Here is a 22,689-nt window from a genome sequence, read left to right as displayed (position 1 = left end):
TAAGGAGGCTGACACCACCTCCACCTTTAAAACTAAACTTAAAACCTTTCTGTTTAGTAACGCCTATAGTTAGTGTTTAGTAAACCTCTAGCTGGTGTTGGTAAATCTCTAGGTAGTGTAAACTCTAGTGTGTTAGAGTCAGTAGTCATAGTTGCAGCTATAGAACAAGACTATAATAGTTTATATATAATAGTCTCAAATATAGCTTCGCGGTTGATATGCTGCTATAGGCCTATGCTGCAGGGGGGCACCGACATGATCCGCTGGGCGGTGACTCTCACCCTTCTTCTCCTCTCCTTTTCTCTCTTCTCCATTTCCATTTTTATTTATTATAAATATCTCATAGCTATCGTTTTTGTCCATCGTACCTGTAGTTTCTTGTGCCGGCCCCCCTTTTTTCTCTGTTGTGCATGTTTGCAGGCCGGAGCCTCGGGAGCTGCGTTCTGGCCTGCGGTCCCGGTCCCCCCCCACATCCCCAGTCATCCCGTTGCTGCTTCCACCTGCCTACGTGGATGTCTGCTGTGTGCTGCTGACGTTCGCCCGCCACCCCCAACCCCCCCCCCCCCCCCCACTGATCATCCCATTGCTGCTTCCGCCTGCCTGCTGTGTGCTGCTGACCCCGACCCCCAGTCTGGCCTTCGGCAGGATGGTCCCCCCTTATGAGCCTGGTCCTGCTCAAGGTTTCTTCCCTCCTAAAGGGGAGTTTTTCCTTGCCACTGTTTGGCTTAAGGCTTTTCTCCCACTATGGGAGTTTTTACCTGCCATTGTTTATGTAATAATTGCTCGGGGGTTTATGTTTATGTTTATGTTTATGTTTATGTTCATTTTCTGGATCTTTGGAAAGCATCTAGAGACAACATCTGTTGTATTAGACGCTATATAAATAAAATTGAATTGAATTGAATTGAATTGAAATGGAGGTAGTAGTGCTTTCCTGCCAAGCATCTGTACAATACTGTCTTCAAAGGAATGTTTTTAATATATTTATTTTTTTATGTAGCTGGACTGGTGGGTGATAACCTGAGGAGCTCTCTCCAGATCCATGAATTTATGGAGTTACTGCTTAATCCCCTAAATAAAGCGTGTTACTCGCTGGGCTACATATGACACAATGCTTCGTTTGTGTCATCCCTTAGGCAAATGAGTTTTTGTGTTGTTGCCAATTCTGATAACAATCCAGTTTGCATATCCACACAACTGAAGAGATCGCTCAGGTGCACGGCAAAAGATCTTCCAGAGAGAGGGAGAGAGAGAGAAAGAGAGAAAGAAGGGGGAAAAGTCCAACTTCCTTTTATTGCAGAAGTTAAAAACATAGTAAACCCAGTCAGTATGTTTAGCAGTCAGTCCCTGCATATTTTGGTTTGTGTCATGTGTTTTTTTTTTCAGTTTTGCCTGCTTTTTATTTTTGAGAATGTATTCTTGTTCATTTGTTGCCTGCTTATTTTATTAATTTTTTTGATTGCGTGCCTTGTGAGTGGAAAAAGTAAGTGAACCTCTCATCTCTAGTTTAAGTTTAAGCTCAAGTCAGGTGCTTTCAGTCGATATGAGTGGTTGGTCTGTTTTACTCAAAGAACAGGGATTTATTTAAGTCTGATCTTATTTGTTGCAGTGAAGCATGACACAACAGAGATTTCCTAGGATATCAGAAAAACAATTGCTCAAGCCCTTTTAGCCCGAAAGAGTTTACAATAATAACAATAGTGATTCAAAAATAGTTTGAATATACACCAATTCAGATTTAGACTGTGGAAAAATTAAAAAAAAAAATTAAAAAAATGCAAGAGCATTGTTATCCTGGCCAGCAGTAGTTGAACAAAATAACAAATTCCGTTATAATGCGGAGGTCACAAAAGGTCTTTAATATGACTAAAGAGTAAAGTTAGTATTCATTAGTCCACCTGCAGCTACCAGCTATGTCCACTAAACACACCTGACAGTTACCAACAAACATTTAGCTGCAGAAACTGTTGCACCACAACAAGGGTTCCTCTAGATACTGTAAGCAAATGTTCACGTACCTTTGCCACATGCAGATATGCAACACAGAATATTTTCCTAAGCAATTAAATGGTAAAAATTATATTTTTTTCAAAAGTCTGATGATGTCTAAGTTCATATTTAAACAGAAAAAAAGTCACAGAAATGTTATATCACTTTAAATGCTGCTATTATTTATAATATATAACATTATTTGACATGAAATTATTATAGTAACTGTTAAATATAATTATTTCTGTGACCCTGAATAGGAATAAAGGGGTCTTTTAAAGGGGTCTATTCCTGCTTCATTGTTTTTGGGGACACAGGGGCCTGCTGGAGCAACTGTTTTCCGGTGAAAGGCAGGAGGACACCCTGGGGGTTGCCAGTCAATCGCAGGACTACACACTGTAACAACCACATGCCCACCATAATGATAATTTACAATCTACAATTTACATAGCAAGCATGTTTTTGGACTGTGGGAGGAAACTGGACAGCTGAAGGAAAACCCGAAGTGAACAAGCAAACGCCAAACAGAAAGGCAAAGAAAGACATTTCAAGCATTACTTAACTGAAACTTATTTTTCCTCTACTACTCAATATGAAACAGCTGAGCCGTCCATCCATGAATGACTTCCTGCAAATTTGGGCCTCTCTGTCACCACGGTAACCCCCCTGCAGTCACAAGAATCTGCCACAAACTGAGATGACATCTGCATGTCCCCAAAAATGTGGTCAAAGGGCTGACGTAATGCCATCATCTGATGCATGACAGAGAGATGTGATATCTTCAGCAGTGCACGTAATGCGGCTGGTTGTTCTTTAAGAAAGGTATTGTGCAAAGAAGAGTTTGATACGTATATTCTTTCAAATACTGTATACATGTGCGCTATGGTATGGAACCGGATCCAGGACAAAATGGAAAATAGAATTTTGAAATTCAAAGTAATTCATGTAAACTGTAATGACTATACTGTGTTTCTATGTCAGTTTAGAAAGTTGTCAACATAAATTAAGGTACAATTAAATGAATTAAATGAAGCTTAATATTTGCAAACAAGTTGAAGGAAATAAAATTGACATCATAGTAAAATTAACAAAAACATTAAATCAAAATATAAAGTAAACTATTTATTCACAATCTTTAAAATCAAATCTGATGTTTTTAATCCAACGCTATAAAGTGTAAACATAATCTAATTTTAGGGTTGTTTAATTTTTTGCAATCCAGTTGATGAATGTGATTGTTTTCATTCTATAAAAAAAGGAGAAAAAAACCCTCCAAACATATGAAGTTTCAAGAATGAAGGGGAGGAGTTATTTCCTGCCTCCTTGAGTCACTTCCCGGGCATGACTTGTGTTTAGTGCATTTGTTATTATTCACGTTTTCAAAGAACAAATGGACATTAGCGGGAATTACACTGCGACAAGTGGTCCCGTGGTTTGCCACAAGAGATTACATGGAATTACTGTTTAAAATGTTTTGTTTTTTAACATCAGATTTTTCATTACATGAACATGTATGACAAAAAAAACGACTTGCATAAATACCCCCATTAGTTCAGTGCTGCTGCTGCCGGCCCTTACAGTCCTAACTTAATCAGCTCACACCCACGTATGCTGATTATCCCATTTTTGCACTTTTTTTTAATGTCACCATGTCAATTATGTTATTGCAACTCATCTCTTTCCTTTGTACTTGTTTTTGGTTTGTGACTCTATACATTATTAAAACAAACCACTTGCATACAAATAAGAATAGTTTGTGGGTGTGCTTTACAGCAAAGTTTCCTTTTTATCAAGAACCTCTCTGCATATGCATTATTGCTTGATGGTTTCTTTTGTCATTTTACAGAGGTGAATGTAGAACACATGTACACGCTGGACCTATTCTTGGCCTTGGTTATGAACCTTTCTATATTCTCTTAATAACACATACATTGTTTGTATTATATTATTATACATATATGTATATTTTGGTTAATACTGAATAAAAGGACAAACCTTTGTGACCAAGTTAAAATGTATGTTTGTTTTTTAACACTATAGCTACCTTTCCACAAGGGGGCAATGCTGCCCTTTCTATGAGTGGAAACAGGACGTGAACGCTACTGAGCTTTGCCCCGTCACATAAACAAGAAACCAATGTTTTAATGGGGTAGGATTTAAGAAACAACCGTCACTTCTCTACATATTCCACAAATTCCGTAAAGAACTTGTGTTCTTGCCAGCTCACTTTGGACAGATCACTATTGCACTGTAATTGGGCTAATTTTCCGTCTGCTGGTTCCGGTTGTCTGGCCATGGTTCTCTTCACACAGACTAACATGACTCAGTCACGGTAGGCTACTTATTTGTACAGTTGGGGCAATCTGGTTAGCTCCCTGCATTAATTTACGCGTTCTTCTTCTCTTTTCCCAGTCTCTCTCTAAACAGGATGTTTGTGTCTCAGCGGGGCCACAGCAGACAGCAAAGCACTGATGGTCAGATAGGGTGGCTGTGGAGTGCCCAGCTCTCCCAATGATGTGACAGATTAACTAGGATTTAAGGCTTCCATTTGGATTCCCCACTAAATCAACACACTGCAAGAGACAGCAAAACACAGGGGGTCACGCAGCCAACAGCGTGCCTGCTGTGATCCATAGCTGCTTGAACAGTGAAGTCCCCCTTCGTGCAGTGCTTCGCAATATCCTAAATACGCTGCATCCTATTGTATTGTCCCTCCTCTTATCTGAAGCAGAGCATAACTAACATGTTTTAACACTGATGCGTTGATTATCAGTCAAGAGAAAGCATACCTCTGCTGTATTTTACAGTAAGTTGCCAAATTATTCGTGGGGCAAACACACTCAAAGGTGATATCATGAGACTCTGGAAATTTTGGTTTCCTAGTATTGTGCTGCTGTGCGTGTGAACTCACCACACTTAATATTTGACGCCTTTCTGGGCCATGGTTTGTGTGGCACAGGATCTGAATCATGAGTGCAAGCTGTTTCACTGCAAAAAAATGTCGCTCCAGAGTTAAAGTACAACTACACTGGGAAGCAAAAGCAGGACAAATTGAAACTTTACCCCCCTTTAGTTGGAGCATCTGATTCCTGTCTGAATTCAAATTAAAAAGGATAAAAGGAGCTTTCAAGAAATATGCTATAGTTAAAACTTAAAACTTCTGGTGTGTTCTGTTCTTTCTTCCTCTATTTATAAACTCCACAGAGTTATTTTGCCATAGAAAACGTTTTTATGGAAACAGTGGAGGGCATTTCCTGTGAGACACAAGGAGCTCAAATAAAAACACAGGAGTGGAAAGATGTGTGTAGCTCTGCCCTGTCGTGTTTTAGTTACTCCCCACCCTCTAACTCCCACACCACTCTCTGGTTCCTTGTCCCTTGTTTCCCTGTATGCATATGTTTTGTATGCAGTTCACTCCAAAAGTAATTTTGGAGCTATATTCAATTTACGAGGAGAAAATGTGTTGAGTTATGTCTATCGGACATAATTCGAATCCTAAACAGGATTATAGTTTAAGTCAGATCAGAGGGATCAAAGGAGGGCAAATGAGAAGCCTAAAAGTGTTTACCTCCAACCTGACTAACACAACCGATTCTCTGTTGGTAGGACTTCCTTGCATGATTTTTTTGAAATATGTACAACAGCCTGAGTGTGAATTAGGCCAGTAAGTGGTGTCATTAAGTCACTGGCACCAGGACACATGAGCCTTTCACGCTGAAGACTCACTGGAGTGTTTACGCACATGTGCCGTAGATACAGCCCACAACCGGTCCACTGTTCAGATACACAGTTAACCTGCCATCATGACCGGCCCTCTTTTACCTCCAAACTTTCATTTAAGTTGCAACTGAATGCAGGCGGTTTGAAATATTGCATCATTACTCAATGCCACTGGTTTTCAGAGCTTTGAATCAGTGAAACTTTATGCTCTTTTAAATGTGAAACACGGTCTACATGTTGTTCATAGGCCCAACACTTGAGTCCTTAGTACCAAGTTTCAACCTCTGTGTTCCAGATAACCACAGCACTGTAATAATATACCCTTCTAAGCTGTGCCCCCCTTGTCTCTGATTTTAAACAAAAGTAGTTTGTTAATTTTCCATGAAGACCGTTTCTCTTTCAACCCTGAAGGCTATATTTGAACTCAAATGTTCCAAGACGGCATGCCAAGTGGACGAGTGCCTTCGTGGTGACGGTCTCAGGGCTGCCAGTCCACCGAGAGCCCATGTCTTTATCTTTTGGTTCCCATCCACAAAAAACAATCCAGCAGGGTAAGAGTAGTAGGAAAACTTTTAGGTCGAACGAGCTCTGAGGTTTTTGGAAATGCAAGTTTCCAAATGTTTGTGCTCTCTCCATCTCCATTAGACTTTGTTCTGATAGAGTGGATCGAGCTGATATGTGGTGCAGAGCCAAACAGCACAGCCTGAAATATGTGTGCTGGAGACAAAGCTGAACGCAAAGATAACATGACGTTCCCAACTGCCCGCGCCTGGGTTTCAATCAGTTAAGAGATTACAAATTAAAGTTGGGCCGCGTTTAAGAAGTGTGTATGTACTTGTTGAGGTGATGGCTGCGCTGGAAATCTGTTCTCCTTCCTGTGTCGGTGGTTTGATTGTTTTCATTTTGACTCCAGGGAAAAACAGTCCAGAGAACCAAGGCAAGGGCTAGGATGTAGCAGTCGGGTGTGTGTGTTTGTGTATGTGTGTGTGTGCATGAGTCTGTGTAAATGTCAGGTTTAATTCAGCTTTGTGAGAGATGTTATAGAGATACTGGGTTTGTGGTAGACCAGTGCACATGCCAACCTGTTGCAAAGGATGATCTCACAAGGCAGACAATTAGTGTTTATACAGAAGGCACATGAGCCTAGGACAGACCGGCATCTAACACACCCCTGCTGGCTGCAAGCTTGCTGCCCGCTTCATTTATCTTAATAGCATATTTATCCTGTTTAACCCTGCAGTCCACCTCCTCCGCATGTTTTCTTTTCCCTTGTTTCCTTCACACTCCAATGTACATGCCCACCACAGTCACCCTTTCCTCTGAAACATGCTACTGTTGGACCTTCTAAGGCCCCACCAGAGCTCTCTCAGTACACTCACAAGGACAGGAGGACAGATGTGGGGAGACTGGTCAGCTGAGCAAGGGTGGAGTAGATTTCCGTGGTGTAGTTGACTTTCATGTCATATAATCATAAACACAGGTGGATAAAGAGCTGCTGGCCATGGAGCCTAGTGCTAGTCTGTTTTTGTGTGGATAAATCTCCAGTACCATATGGCAGATGTCTGGAACATCCATCATATATTTACTTTGCATTATCACATGTCCTTTAATTTGCTTCTTTAAGAAGATAAACTCCCCTTAGGTGTGTGCATTCGAGACAGTCTGCCAACCTAAGGTACTCAAACTCTTTGTTGAAATGAAAGTATGGCAATCCAAGAACACTCCAACACAAGAAATGGTTTCAAAATATCTCGTAAGAACAGAACATGTCTACAACCTTTACCTTTAGTAGCTCATTGGTCAGTCAACATATTAACATTTCTTAATCTGCTAAAAAGTATTTCTTGGAGAAAAACAAGGCTAAAATAGTTTTTTATTATTTCAAGTTTCTAAGAATATGTGTGATTTATCTTAAACAATAAAGTACAAACAACCTTTAAATAATGTTGCTACAGATATGTATCTGGAAACTGCTTCACAGTGTTTTATGGTTTAATGTAGAACTTACATGATATTTTTTTATATATGTTTGTATATTGTGTACATACATGTTTCTCTCTTCAGAGTTATAGAGAATAAAAAAACACAATTCAGCACTAAAATAATGAGTTTTGCTATTAAACATGAGCCCCTTTTACATTAGCGGATACCCTGTATTTAAAAACAAATCTAATATGTTGCATGTCCTTTTTACATTAACTGACACCGGTGGCGTGTTGAGTTGGCCCCGCCAATAACTTGCCTCTGAGGGTAGACTTAATCACAGGTCAGGCGTAATGTAAACAGAACTGCCGCAGGCAGGTAACACCAGGTCCTAATCTGAAAACGCCTATGGATGGATACGTACGGTAAATCAAATAACATCCCTTTGAGTGACTCGGATATTCAACTCAATTCAGTTGTATTTATATAGCACCAAATCTGCATCAAAACCTTTCTTCAATACGCACCGATCCTAAGCACCAGGCGACTGTGGGAAGATAGAACTAGAAGAACCCTCATGCAGAAGCAAGCTCAGGAAGGGCACCAATCTTCCTTGACTGGTTGGGGGTTGAGAGGACAGAAAAGAGGAGAGAACAACAACAACAACAACAACAGATCAGGATCACCTTGGGTCTGTTTCACAAATCAGGTTTTGCAGAAACTCTGAGGAAGTTGAACGTGAACTCTTTCACAAAGCGAGGTTAAAGGTATAGTCTGTAATGTTGGAGAGCTAGCAAGATTTGAAAGTGGCACCTCCTCTAAGCCCCGCCCCCTCCTCCCCCTCCCGTCAGCGCTCCGTCCAAAGCCACGCCCCCACAAACTTTGGGGAACGCGCATTTGCAGGAGTCGAGTTTTCCAGGACATTTTGGACAGCACATTTTCAACAAAACTACCCCATGTCTCATTCACCTGTAAGCGAGGCCGGTTTTAGGGGGGGCAGGGGTGGGCTGTGCCCACCCAAACGTGCGTCCTGCCCACCCAATCAAAGTTATGGGGATCCTTTATTTTTTTATAATTTTATTTTTTCATAAATATAAAAAAATATCACAGAATATCTGTACTGTTTCTGATTGGGTGGGCACTGCGCATCATTTTTAGACACAACAATGAACGCATACCGCAAAAGTTGTGTCTCGGCGGAGGGACCCGACGTCCCAGCAAAATGAGCACAACAGAGAAGTTCAGAACAGCACACACAGCACACACTGAAGGCTGATTTATGGTTCCGCGTTACACCAATGCAGAATGGTGCGCGTCGCCGCGTACCCTACGCCGTAGGCTACGGCGTACCCTACGGCCTAGCCGAGGCAACAGAGCCTGCGCAGCACCGCCACCCGCACCGGTGCTCTCCGCCCTCGCCGGGATGGAGATGCCTCCATCCCCACGGACCCCACGGTCCGTGGCAGACCCCAGTGGCGGACAACCTGCGCCGCAGAATCGCACTTTGGCTTTCTTTTTTTAGCCTTTTTAGCAGGGCGAGCCGTTACATTCGACGTGACGAGTTGTAATGTATATTTTAAACAGGCCTCGAATGTCTTAAAAACAATCTAAAGCTTGTTTTTTCTACATAAATCAGAAATTCAGCCTGTGGGCCATGTCTTTAGTTTTACCCCTTCTCACCTAATTTTCTGTGCTTCATTTTAGGGGAGGGGAGGCTATGATAATGAGGCTCTGTGCTGATTGGCTCCCTGAATGACTTGTAGCAGGGAAGGAGAATACCGGTAAACCTCGCTCCGGCCAGAGCAGCTGGCTGCGTCGTACACAAACTGTGTCCCATGCGAGAAGCTTCTGTGACAAAATAAAATCCATTGCTTTATTTTTTTTGTATTGGACTGTCCTAACTGGCCGCGAGTTTAACAGTTTCAGTGTGGACAGAGAGCGTCCGATGTCACGCAGCTCGATAGTCGGATGCTCTTTCAGTTACACGCTGTAAACACTCCTTGGTTTAACTCAGGCCCCGTTTACACATAGCCGGGTATTTACAAAAACGGATATTTCCCCCTCTACGTTTTGAAAAATTCCATTGTTTACACGAGATCGTTTTCAAAATCTCTTCGTTTACACAAATCTGCATAAATACGCTGTTAACGTCATGCCAGCCAATCAGAATCCTGGAAAAACATCAACAAATGACACGTGTAACTTCCAGTTAAGGCTGATTTATGGTTCCGCGTTACACCAACGCAGAGCCTACGGCGTAGGGTACGCGGCGACGCACACCGTACGGCGCGCATCGCCACGTACCCTACGCCGTAGGCTCTGCGTCGATTTAACGCGGGACCATAATTCAGGCTTTACTTCCAAGACGGAACGAGAGTCTCGTTTGGAGTGACAGAGAAGTGGAGTTACTTTTAAGTGTGACTTTAGAATATAAAACAGGTAAAATACAAGAAAATATTGACGGTGGCCAAACTAATTGTAAACACAGATTGCACACATGACGCTGGTGACGTTTCTGTTGCATAATGTGACGTTCTGAAGCCTAAATCTCAGTTTTCCTCTGTTTAGACGCAAACGTGAAAACAGGGTTTTTGAAAATCTCCACTTTGAGTGTTCAGAAATGATCGTTTTTGGTGACTTTGAGCTCCGTTTTCGTGTAAACGAACGGCCAAAACGCATGAAAACGCCTCCGTTTTTGCTCCGTGTAAACGGGGCCTCAGTGTTTCTCAATCCTGGTCCTCGTGGGCCCCTGTCCTGCATGTTTTAGATGTTTCCCTGCACCAACACACCTGATTCTAATTAAAGGTCCTTATTAGCTTGTCACCAAGGTCTGCACAGCTCTGTTGATGACACAAGTATTTGTATCACGGTGTGTTGAAGCAGGGAAACATCTAAAACATGCAGGACAGGGGCCCACGAGGACCAGGATTTAACTCATTGATGTGGTCAAATTATTTTCTTCTTTTTTTTATTTATCCAGGCCAGTTTAATATCTTCAAAAGCAATGTGATTACGGTAGTCAAGTTTCAGTGACTTATTTTCTATCATTAATTTTGTAAGTTTTAGGGTATTTCAGTTACCATTGTGCTATTTTATTTCTTTAATTACAGGGTACCAACATATGTGCCCATGCATGTATGATGACGTCCAAGAAAGATTTGAGTCGAGATTACTTGGGAACCACAGAATAAATATATTAATTCTTTTTTAATCTTGTTTATAATAATTGCAAGGTCGACATTTGTCTTTCGTTTGTGAATGCGGTGATGAACTGTGTTCACTGACATTTGTTTCTAATGACAAATTACTTGGTGGAACAAAGATCTCTGTCAATAGATTCTGGCCTTGTACCATGGTTACAGATTAATGAAACCACGTCCATTTGTGCTGTTGTATGGTTTAGTCTTGGCTTTAGCCAGAAAGAGAAAATGTGCACATAACAAAGACTAATTTTTAAAAGCATTACATTTATGTTGGAAAAGGTTGGTCTTTCAGACTAGAAAATAAAAAAAGACTGCTACAAGATAAACACGAGAAATAATACTAGTTAACCAAAAGTAGGCCGAATAAATACATTTTGTTAGTAATTTAAGTCATTCAAAAAAAAAAAAGCAGTTTCCCTCAGGGATTATTAAAGTATTCTGATTCTGAAGCATTCAGTAATTCATACTGACTAAATTTTGATTGGTTTTTGCATGATTTGTTACTTGACCTGTTTCAGGACTTCAGTCGGCGGTCACAGTGGCCCTGACTAATGAGATGTGAAGTGTGTTTTTAGCCTTTAGTAAGTCCTGCATGTTTCTGGAGCCAGGGAGCTTTAGAGTGACCATGCCTGATGCCTGCCCTGTCTCACTGTTGTTGCTGGTTGAGCGGTCACCACACCAGTCTTGACTACCTCTGCAGATCTCTATCGAGCCTTTCTTTATGTGGAGCATGACTGAGGACCACAGACCACAGAGCTCACTGTCAGTCAGAGGATGGCAGCCCGGCTGAGTGCCATTCACACAGTAATTCATTCACAAACATGCACCATTCATTTCAAAAAGCCACTACAGCAGGGTCACATACTGGGAAAAAAGCTGTTGGACTTCCAATGCACGCATGAAGTACAGAAGTCCACATACTCCAACCCTGTCACAGTTCAGCACAGAGAAAAGAGACATTTTATGCTGTGTTTATATTCTACATTCTTCTTGTTAATTTCCCAGTGAAAACACGTACTGTAATGATGTATTAAAGAACTGTGGGAAAAAGCCCCATACAGGCTTTTTAACCACAATTAAACATCTCGGACTGTAAATCTGCAGAGCATTAAAGCCATACAAGAAAAACAAAACAAAACAAAAGAACAGCATACTGATAATGGAAGAGCAAGTAAGAGCGTTCACTCCAACTACATGGGATTTTTTTGTTTTCATTTTTTTGTAGCACAGTATCAAAAGAGAGAGCTTTCTTTCTTTTTTAATGATGATATCCTGCAAATTGAGTTTTCGATAAGTGATTTTCTTTTTTAAATGGCAGTAACACAACATGAGCCAAGTTTTCTATTCTCAAGAGAGTTGACTGATATGGCTGTTTTATATATTTCATGAAATGAATTGTATTCTGAATAAATTAAATAGTAGCAAATTTGAGTTCAGATTGTAAGTTCTTGAGGAGACTGTTTGGCATATTTTTTTAATTAAATGATTACAGTGTGATACTAACCATCATATCCTACTGACATTGCCCTGCAATTTTGATTCTGGATTTTTTTGATGTTGTGTTTTAACTTTTAGTGCTGTCAGGTTTCTGTAGTTGAGGATTTAAATGAAGACACCCAGGAGGTAGGAGTAATTTTTGAAAAAAGTCCCTTTTTTCAAACAAAAACTAGCAGAAAGCACAAACAGTTAGGATATTCCTATAGGCAACCAGAAAGCCAAAACAAAGGCAAAAACATGCAGAGAAATAGCGAGCAATACAGACTGGGCATTGTGTTGAATGAAGACGGATCAGCAAGGAAGGAAAAGAAAGCAGAACCAATATATACACGGGGCTGATGTTGGGAACAGTCTGGAAGGATGAGAATAAAGAAACTCAAACCTGAACTTAACACACAAGGAATCACACTAAAACCAGACGTCAAACAAACATGAAAGTTCAAAACAAAAGAACTCCACTAAATCAACACCAAGGGCCAAATTACACTCTCTACTCTGACGTAGTGCGAGATTAAAGAAAGCTGCAGTACTTCAACTGGCTCCAAAAACAAGTCACTTTTTTATTGACTCCCGTATTAAAGTGTTCAACCTTGCTGCAGAAATAGGCTTGAAATCTATGACAACTGTATGTGGGCTGAATTTTCACTTAGCCTATCAGCAAAATCATAAAAAAGCCAAAGGTTTATGCAGGATAAGGGATGTTGTCTGTAAATGACTGCCGCGTCAGACTTCCCGCTCCTGTCTCATAAGTACATGCAAGTTGCTCCAGAGCCGGTAAGCATGTAAAAGCATTACTTAATTGTTATACTCTGGAAATTTGAGAAAAGGTATTTACGCGTTTATGTTGTTCGTATGTTAGGTTAAGGAATTTCACTGCGCGGTATGAAAGATAGGCTACTAGTGCTAATAGAGTATGAGAAGATAGATGGTTTATTCATTGCAGGAAAAGTGTTTCATTTTATTCAAAACAGAAGTAATTATCATTAAATTGTTATTGTTTTTATAGATTTCAAGGATCCCATTTAATGTAAAAGTTAATTCATTAATTTAATTTTATTAAAATTACATTTAAAAACAGGTAAACATCTTTTCTACAGATTATTCATGGAAATAAGATGGTTCTGTGGCCTTTTGTATTTTATAGTTTTCACGTTGTAAGAAGTGAGGTGAAAGGAGGAGAAGATTAAAGTATACCAGTCGAAGCTCTCTGCATCCTGTGGTTATTCCAAGTGCCCCGCTACATGGTCTTTCCATTTATGGACAGCTATGGTTAATGGCTAACTGACATCACTTTAGCTTTAGCTAAGCACTGTCTTGTCTTGACTTCTGAGTTGTGAATAAAGAACTAATACTGTATAATAATTATAATTTAAAAATGTATACAGTCTGTTGTTAAGCAAGGTTGGAGCAAAGCTGCTGTGACGTACTTGAGTGTGTGACACAAACGAAGGAGGAAGGAGATGGTATATGTCGTGCTGCTTGGTCTTTGGTGTGTGTTCACTGTCAAGTTAAAATATGAGAGTGAGAAAAGGCTTCAAGCGGCGAGACATTTAAACATTTTTTTTTTCCTCATCTTGGCGCTGCTGAAAAGTCCTTTGGTAGCCATGAGCAGATATGGAGTAAGAAAGCTTCTGGTAGATCTTTTCGTTCCTTATCGTCCATCTAGATCCCTTTGAATTCTCTCCTCAGCCAACAGGTTAAGGAACGACTGCACGTCAGAGTTGGACCCCCGAGCAGACTTTTGCGCTGCCATTGCTGGTCAAATAATGAACAAGAAGTCATAGTCACTCTTCAAAAGATGTCCACATCCTGACTCAGACGTCTGACTCCAACCCCCCGACCAATCGGTGGCGTGTAGTGTGATGATGTCAGATACAAAGTATCTACTCGACACAGGTAGACCCCTGGTGGAAAAGCGCCAAACCGAGTCGAGGAGGGGTACCAGTGTAAAATGCCATAAGAGACGGCTGAAACTGGTTTTACATTGGTGCAAAGTTTAGCAAAAGCAGCCTCTTGCAGCACTCTGCCTTGCTCGGCTACCTGTTATATGGTCACCCAGGTTGTTAGACATGGTCAACTCGCAGGTGATGACTGAAAGACTGCGGCTTCCAGCAGAGCTCTGTTAGTTCTTGTTTCATCTATGACCATGCAGACAGATGAAAAAGAGGCTTGTGATGCACCATTCAGCACCATGGGTGACATCACAGGGGATTGTCTAGTTATTTTCATACAGTACAACCAACACCTAAACTTAAAGCAGCATGAAGGAACATTTGTGAATTGTAGCTCAGTGGGTCCCCCTATAGGCATGGAGGTTAAGTCACGTTTATGACACTGTCCAAAAATGTTCCCATTTGGCCTCTCACTCACCCTCTTATTTTATCTCCATTCATTACTTTCTTGAGTCTCTTTGTCACCTCTGCAACAATATCCATGGCCATTCTGGGCCATTTGAGCATGATATCACATGGAATAATAATAAATCAATATTAAAATCTCAAATTAACTTCCTTGAAAAGATGTAGATGAAAAGATGAATGGCACACATTCTGCAAGTGTGGTCTCATTTTGGGACTCTAAGATGGAAGAGAAAATATGGTAGAAATAAATACAGATTAAAACAAACACAGAATAGGTATGGTTGAGAAGAAGTGACTGAACCGTTTTAAGTTGGCAATAAACTGTAAATCTGTTCTATCTCATTCACAACCACTAAAATGTAGAACTAACCGATGCATATTTAGGGCCCGAGCACTTACAGTGCGAAGGCCCTAATGTATCTTTAGGAATTTTTGTTTTTTTTTCCTGTTTTTTTTTTCCTCCTTCTTCCAATGAAAGGAGGGCCTTTTTGCCCCCCTAAACGTGCCCCAAAAGTCACCAAATTTTGCATGCAAGCCAGGCCTGGCAAAAAATTTGATATTTCATGGTTTGCATTAATGGGCGTGGGAAAATGGCTCAACAGCGCCCCCTTGAAAACTTCGTGCCTCAAGCCTCACAATACCGTTTGACGTACATCCACGAAAATCGGTACACACCTGTATTATGTCGCAGCTTAAAGAAAAGTCTCTTGGCGCCATGGCCGAAACCGAACAGGAAGTCGTCCATTTTGAACATTTTGAATTAATCGTGTAATTTTGGCGCAATTTATGCCATTCCTTCGGCAGTTAATACGGCCCGAACCGTAACGTGCACCCAGGTATGTTATACATCAAAATGTGCGTCTCCATCCTGCGACGACGCGCATTACTTTTCTCAGTCAAAAGTGTTACCGTGGCGATGATAGACGCCAAAAAGCGCGCCCCCCCCCTTCATCTGATTGGTCCAGACAGAAAAAACGTTATGCTTCAAGCCCCACAATACGGTTTGACGTACATGCACGAAAAAAGCTACACACCTGTATCATGTCGGAACTTAAAGAAAAGTCTCTTGGCGCCATGGCCGAAACCGAACAGGAAGTCGGACATTTTGAACATTTTGAATTAATCGCGTAATTTTGGCGCAATTTATGCCATTCCTTCGGCAGTTAATACGGCCCGAACCGTAACGTGCACCCAGGTGTTTTATACATCAAAATGTGCGTCTCCATCCTGCGACGACGCGCATTACTTTTCTCTTTCCAAAGCGTTACCGTGGCGACGCTAGACGCCAAAAAGCGCGCCGCCCCCTTCATCTGATTGGTCAGTATTTGACATAAAGACTCGTCGGTGGTGTCATCAGACTCGGCATTGAGTACTTTACCTTCATTGGCATGAATTAGCCCCGCCCCTTCTTCTGATTGGTCAATATGTGATACTTCCGATTTTCTGCAATAACTTTTGAATGGTTTGACATAAAGACTCGTGGGTGGTGTCGTCGGACATGGTTTTGAGTCCTTGACCATAATTGGTGCAAATTAGCCCTGCCCCTTCTTCTGATTGGTCGATATTTCATAGTTCCTATTTTCTGCCATAACTTTTGAATGGTTTGACATAGAAAGTCATGGGTGGTGTCATTTCTGATATGCTTTGGGGGGCGCTGGCCATGAGTGCGAGGGCCCGTTCATCGCTGCTTGCAGCTTTAATTTTGTTTGTAATTTAAACATCTGGGCATTTTCAGATGTCTGACACTGAGAGAACTATTCTCTGATCCAATCTTGCAGTCACTTGTAGGTGCAATATTTTTGAGGCGTAATCCGTACGATATAGTCACTGGACCATAAATCCAAAGTAAGCAAGAGACGATAGAGCTCATCTTTGAAAGGTTAAAGTGATTCTAAATCTACACCGATGGTATTTGGAGATGAACTCTGGTCAGTTTCAGTCAGTGGGTTAGTTCTTTCTCACGCTCTTGCTGCATTTTTTCGTCCTGCGTTTCTTTTAAAAGCTGAGGGTTGAGGGAAAGGGTTTCTCGGGAACTGGAAAGCTTGCTGGTGAGGTGAATGTGAAAAATTGAGATGGTGTTTGATTGGGTTCACTGGGACATGTGTGGAGCATGTTATACTCGACTGCATGCTTCATCTTTGTTCCAAGGTAAATATACAGTATCATTGACTTCATCATGCGGAGCTGCAAACAGACAAAACACTCGACTTAGATACACATACTTCTAAAAATATCCGTAGCCGCTGCATGTAAAGGATGCATAAACTTTCCTCTATGTGGCAGTCAAGGACCTCAATGTTTACGTTTGGTAAAGAAGAGTCATAACTCTCATGTACACTAAAGACAACATTAATACACAAACACACACAGTACAAGTAAACAGAAAACATCTATTGTGTCAATAAAAAAACACACACACACACACACACACACACACACACACACACACACACACACACACACACACACACACACACACACACACACACACACACACACACACACACACATTATACATTCCATTCATTTAACCATACCTACTAACTTGTCAACCCAAAAGAACCAAACGTTAAAACATATCTTCAGTTTAACATCCAGTGCATAGCTTTTATTCCTATAAGGGAGACAAGTCTCTATAAAATGATTGTGTTAACAAACTGTGGCCCCCACGAGACAAATAATACTTGGAGCACACACACAGGGATAAACACACATGTGTGTATTTTTGGGGTTCTTTCCCAGACATCAGAAAGGCAGGTCTAATAAAAAAAGATTGGGCACGATTGTTTACATGAGCCAGCTACAAGTTATTCTTAACATGTTTTGTCAAAACAATGGCTTTTTAAGAGCGTCTAATGTTTAAGACCCACTTTCTTAAAGGAAATAGATAATGCTAGAACAATGTTGATACAGACAGATTGTATAATGAACAAGCGGGGTGGTGGCATTATAAAGATATAAATGATAAAATATGGTGCCATGTTTCCAACTATGTAATGGAAAGCTGAGAGTTTCCAGAGCTGTTACAGTGTGTTTTATCACAAAATCTTAGATTTTTAACAAAAAGTAAAAATAAGGCCTGTTTTAAGGCTGACAAAGGAATTTTTACACCCAGAACTGCAAAAGAGCAGATTGACTGAGCCTGGAACTCCTCATGATAGATACAGATACATCTGTCTTCCTCCTTTCTTACGATCAGGATGCAGCCTTTGTAGGAACAAATCCTTATCTTTTTCTATTCCACTAATCAATGCATTGTTTTCACAGGAATCTGTGTGGAGGAGACAAACTTAAAGAAGGATTTTTTTTGCAATTAAGGGAATGACCAAGTCATTATGAAGATGCAATGACATTCCTCTCTCCTCCATTTATTGGTCCATCTGTCGACCTTTGATTCTATTTTGAGCTAAACACAGATAAAAATGTTATCTCAAAGAAGCAGCAAGGCTGTTTCTAGGATGTGTGGTCACCTTGTGCCCCAAAAGATTTCAGACCTCCAGTGATAACCTGCCAGAAGCAGCGTGAATCCAGATAAACTATCATCCCCTCCGTAGACCTCCTACAGTGTTGCAACAAGCTCCATCCAAGAAAATATGTGATGCATACATATCATGTTGCAGTGCTTAGGATTTACAAACATTTGCTTTTAAATGAACATGTGCTCAAATATTTACTGTAGGTCTGTGAGCATCTGAATGAAATGAAGCATTATTGCAAGTTCAGTCATTGATGTTGGAAGGGTTAACAGGATATGAGGTGACGTTAGCAGGAAAATCACACGTGTTCTTTAGTAGTTGAATGACTGGGAAATGTATTGTTTGAGAAATCTTCTTTTTTCCACTGGAAGCCAAATATCTCTTGCATTCCATGTCAGTCAATCACTTATTTCTGAAACAAAGTGCATGATTATGACCAAGAAGGAGATCATGAGATAAAGCATGCATTTATGGTCTTGTGACACTCAGCCTCAGATAATTAAAAGACATGAAACACACTGGGTACAAAAAGCAGAACCTGTGTGTCACGATTTGGGGTTGTAGAACCCAGATGCAAGAGACTGAGATGGCAGGAGTTTCAAAACAAAAGTGATTTATTCAACAAAAAATGCTGCTGAACAAGATATGAAACAAAAACAAAAACAAGAGCCCAAAATTTAAAAAAGCCAGAACTAACCATTACAAAAAAACATGATGGGAAAACAGTCCGGACCAGCAGGGAGCAAGGGAAAGACAAGACAAGATATAGACATAGGACTTATGAGACACGGGTGCAAACAATCAGGGCAGATGGGAACAAGGAAGTCAAGACAAAACTAACAAGGACACAGGCTTTCGAAATAAAACAGGAACATAAACCCAAAAACGGTGACACTGTGTGGAAAACTAAGTACATACCATAATTTAGAAGCTTGTCGACCAAACTTCAACAAGAATTATGTGGCATAGAATTTTAGCCCATTTTTTTTTTACTCATTACCGTCACTTCTTTGAGATTATACGCATTTCATTTTCTCGCTTAATCCTAAAACTCAGTTTAAAATTACCCAAAACTGGAGCAAATGCCCTCAGTTTCACCAGATAACTTGCCCAACCATTTAGCGCCTTGCAAGGGTTAAGCTGCTGCAGTTTGAAACAATAGATGAAAAGTTATATCTTTGTTCTGAAAATGCAGAATTTCATCCAGATTATATTTCTAATTCTATTTGTCTTCATTTTTTAAGGCTGAGGCACAAAATAACTAAAACAAAAAACAACTGAGCGAAAATGTAATGCATATATATATATATATATATATATATATATATATATATATATACTGTATATACTGTATATACATGCTATACGTATGCATACGTATATATATGTCTGTATCTATACACAGAAAATGACTAAATGAAACCACAAAGTCTAAGAGGATTGTTATTGGTATAGAACTGTCTTCCCATCATTTTATTTTAATTTGAATGGTAACTACTTTACACATCTGCTCTGATATTTTTTTCTTATTAATTGAAGTGCTGTGTTCCTGGTGCCAAGCATCAAAGCATCTGTCAGCCTGGCTCCTGAGCTGACCAACTGTTCAGTGTCCATTTTAACCCAGGGTAGAATAATCTCAGCCTGAGAATTAACTATTAATATTACAGCTTATCCTAGACTGACTCCAATATAAATACCTGTGGGATGTTTTTTTCCCCTATCTATGGCTTCATACATTTCTTATGTTTGGATTTGGAGTGCTTTTCCCCGATGTTTGTGCTTTTCTCTTGAAGGCTGACACAGGTCTTCTTCAGAATCAATGACACAACAGATATTCCTAATCAGTCATTTTTACGGGACCTAGCACCCGGGATACCAGTATGCCAACTCTTGAACAGTTATCTGAAGCATAAACGGATCTGTTATTTGTCCTTAAAAGGTCATTTAAAATGTTCCATACCTAATTAATGTTAGCTGTTACACCCTTTTTTTTATTTTGGGTGAACAAAAGGATTTTGGTGAGGGTCAAGGCCTTTCTTTTCCATCAGTAGCGTCCTGCTCCGTTCCCACAAAACTTTGCATTCCCGGAGATCTAAATCACCACCAGAGGCTGCGTCAGTGTGCCCTGACTCAACGCTGCTGTGCACGTACATACACAGCAGCCACACGCACACACAGATGCAGAAACAGCCACCAATGGCAAAACTGTGACAGAAACTTTACTACAAAGCCAGTTGTTTCATGATCTGGTGACCTGGAGCCACATTTCCTCTCTTCAAAACAGCACCAAACATCCAGGAAGCCCGTTCCTGCTTGGAACAACACTGAGCCAAGGCCTTTGGGGTGTTTTCATGTGGTTATTAAAATGTTGTCATAGTGTCTGTACGTCTCTTGCTGGTCGGGGTAAAGTCAACAGCTCTGAGGGTCATTCATTAATCTACACTGTCTGGGCTGACATTTGCAAGAAGGCCAAACTGCCTGTAACTCCTCACAATCACTGATACCCAGGGACTGCTCTGTTGCTCCTCATATGTCTCCCACTCTCTTTTTTACTCTCTCACCATCCTTTCTCCTTTTAATCAATATGTATTACACTGTCAGTCTATTTTAACCAGTGCTGCTATCCATCAAAGTTTTATTTTCTGGCCTGCACGATGCTATTCTGGCGTTTTGGGTCCAGGAAAAGCAAAGAATGGAAAAACAAAAATAAAACTAAATCAGCAGGGATGGTCAGTTTGAGAAACTTAGGATTCACCAACAAAGGGAGAAGAAAAAAAAGGTATCTCTCATCTTTAGACATTTTTTATGCACATCAGATATGGATGGTTGCCTTACCTTGGCAATATTGTCTTATTATGCAACACAGGCTGAACAAGTCCCACAATTTCTGATTGAAAAAAAAGAAGGCTAGTTGAAATGTTGTGACATGCAGCTGCAATTGCTTTAGGTCAAAATTTGTCATAATAGACAAGTTTGAATACAAAATTCGTTCCAAGACTTAAGGACATGACCTTAAAGTCTGGGAGCTATAGCTGTACTTCATGATCTTCCATTGGAAATAGATTTTTCCAGTCAGAGGATTTTAAACACTTCTTAACATATTGATTTTCTTCCAAGACCTCTGTTCCACGGTTGCTTGAACGTTATTATGCAAAATCCTTGAAGTGGGGAAGGAGGTGAGAAATAACAGTGAATTTGATTACATAGGTTCTGTTTCAACAACGTGCAATCATGGGTACAGGCTGAGACATGTGGTCATACTTGACCATTTTTGCCTCTAATTTATTTTGAAATATTCTATAAATCTAAAAATGCAAATGCAATAAACAACACCCTTCTCCAGTAGATTGAGGTTGAAGTTTTATGACCTAACCTCCTTGTTGTCATTGAACATAGACCTCTATGATCTTCAATGACTTCAATAGTGTATTTTTATACCGTGTTAATAATAATAATTAAATAAAAGCGTAGCACTGAAGAACTGTGCACTTATAGCCTTCCCATCCAGTCGTTTGGCTCCAGTGTGAGAGGTCTGACCTATCTCACTCTCAAAAGGACCAAATTGACCCAACAATCCTTTATTTGAATGTGAAAGAACAATGACTCATAATTTCACAGATATAATTTATTGGCTTGTCCCTGAGGATGACTACTTTTAAAGAAGAGCCAAAAACAACTTACCGAATGCCAGATTTATAAACGAGATGAAAAATATCTGGTTACTGTGCGTTTCTCACACAGTTCAAAAACATGCACGTGCAGTTTATTGTTGATTATAAACAGTAGGTTGTTATGAGTGTGATTAGGTATGGTTATTTGTCTTTTTGTGGCCAGTCATGAACTGGTTGCCTGTCCAGGGTGCACATCACCTCTCATTTGATGACAACTGGGACAGATGCAGGCCCCCATCTAAACAGGATAAAGCAGGTATAGAAAAGACATGCATGGATGGATGAATGTTTTTTTTTAAAGTGGTTCACCACATGGTTTTATTTATAAGAGAAAGATTGAAATGTAAAACATGAAACTGGTATTATGCAGCACTCCAAACCGGATCACAACAGGAGCTGAACAAAGTCATTTAAGCATGATGCAACTGAATGCAGTGCCCAGACAACATAAGAGAACACATGAAGCCTGTAGGGCTAAAGACTAAAACATGTTGGGACATCAAGAGCTGCTATTACATGACACATCTAATTGAAACAATGAGCTAGTCTTCAGGTGGAAAAAAAATATTGATATACACTTGAAAAAAACAACAATTCAAACCCTCCCCCTGTGCTTGTTTTGAAATCCAAACGCTGGAATACGATAATATATCTCTACAACAGTTTTGTATAGTAAAACGCATTCATCTGCTCCAATCTCTGACTCAAAGTTAAGGCTGATTTATGGTTCCGCGTTACACCAACTCAGAGCCTACGCCAACCCTACGGCGTAGGCACTGCGTCGATTTAACGCAGAACCATAATTCAGGCTTTAATGGCAATAAAGCAGTGGAAGAACCGCCCCGCTGCT

The sequence above is a fragment of the Cololabis saira genome, chromosome 13 (genome assembly GCF_033807715.1).
Source record: "Cololabis saira isolate AMF1-May2022 chromosome 13, fColSai1.1, whole genome shotgun sequence".
In the NCBI taxonomy this organism is placed as follows: domain Eukaryota; kingdom Metazoa; phylum Chordata; class Actinopteri; order Beloniformes; family Belonidae; genus Cololabis; species Cololabis saira.
Note: the sequence above shows the minus strand (reverse complement) of the source record.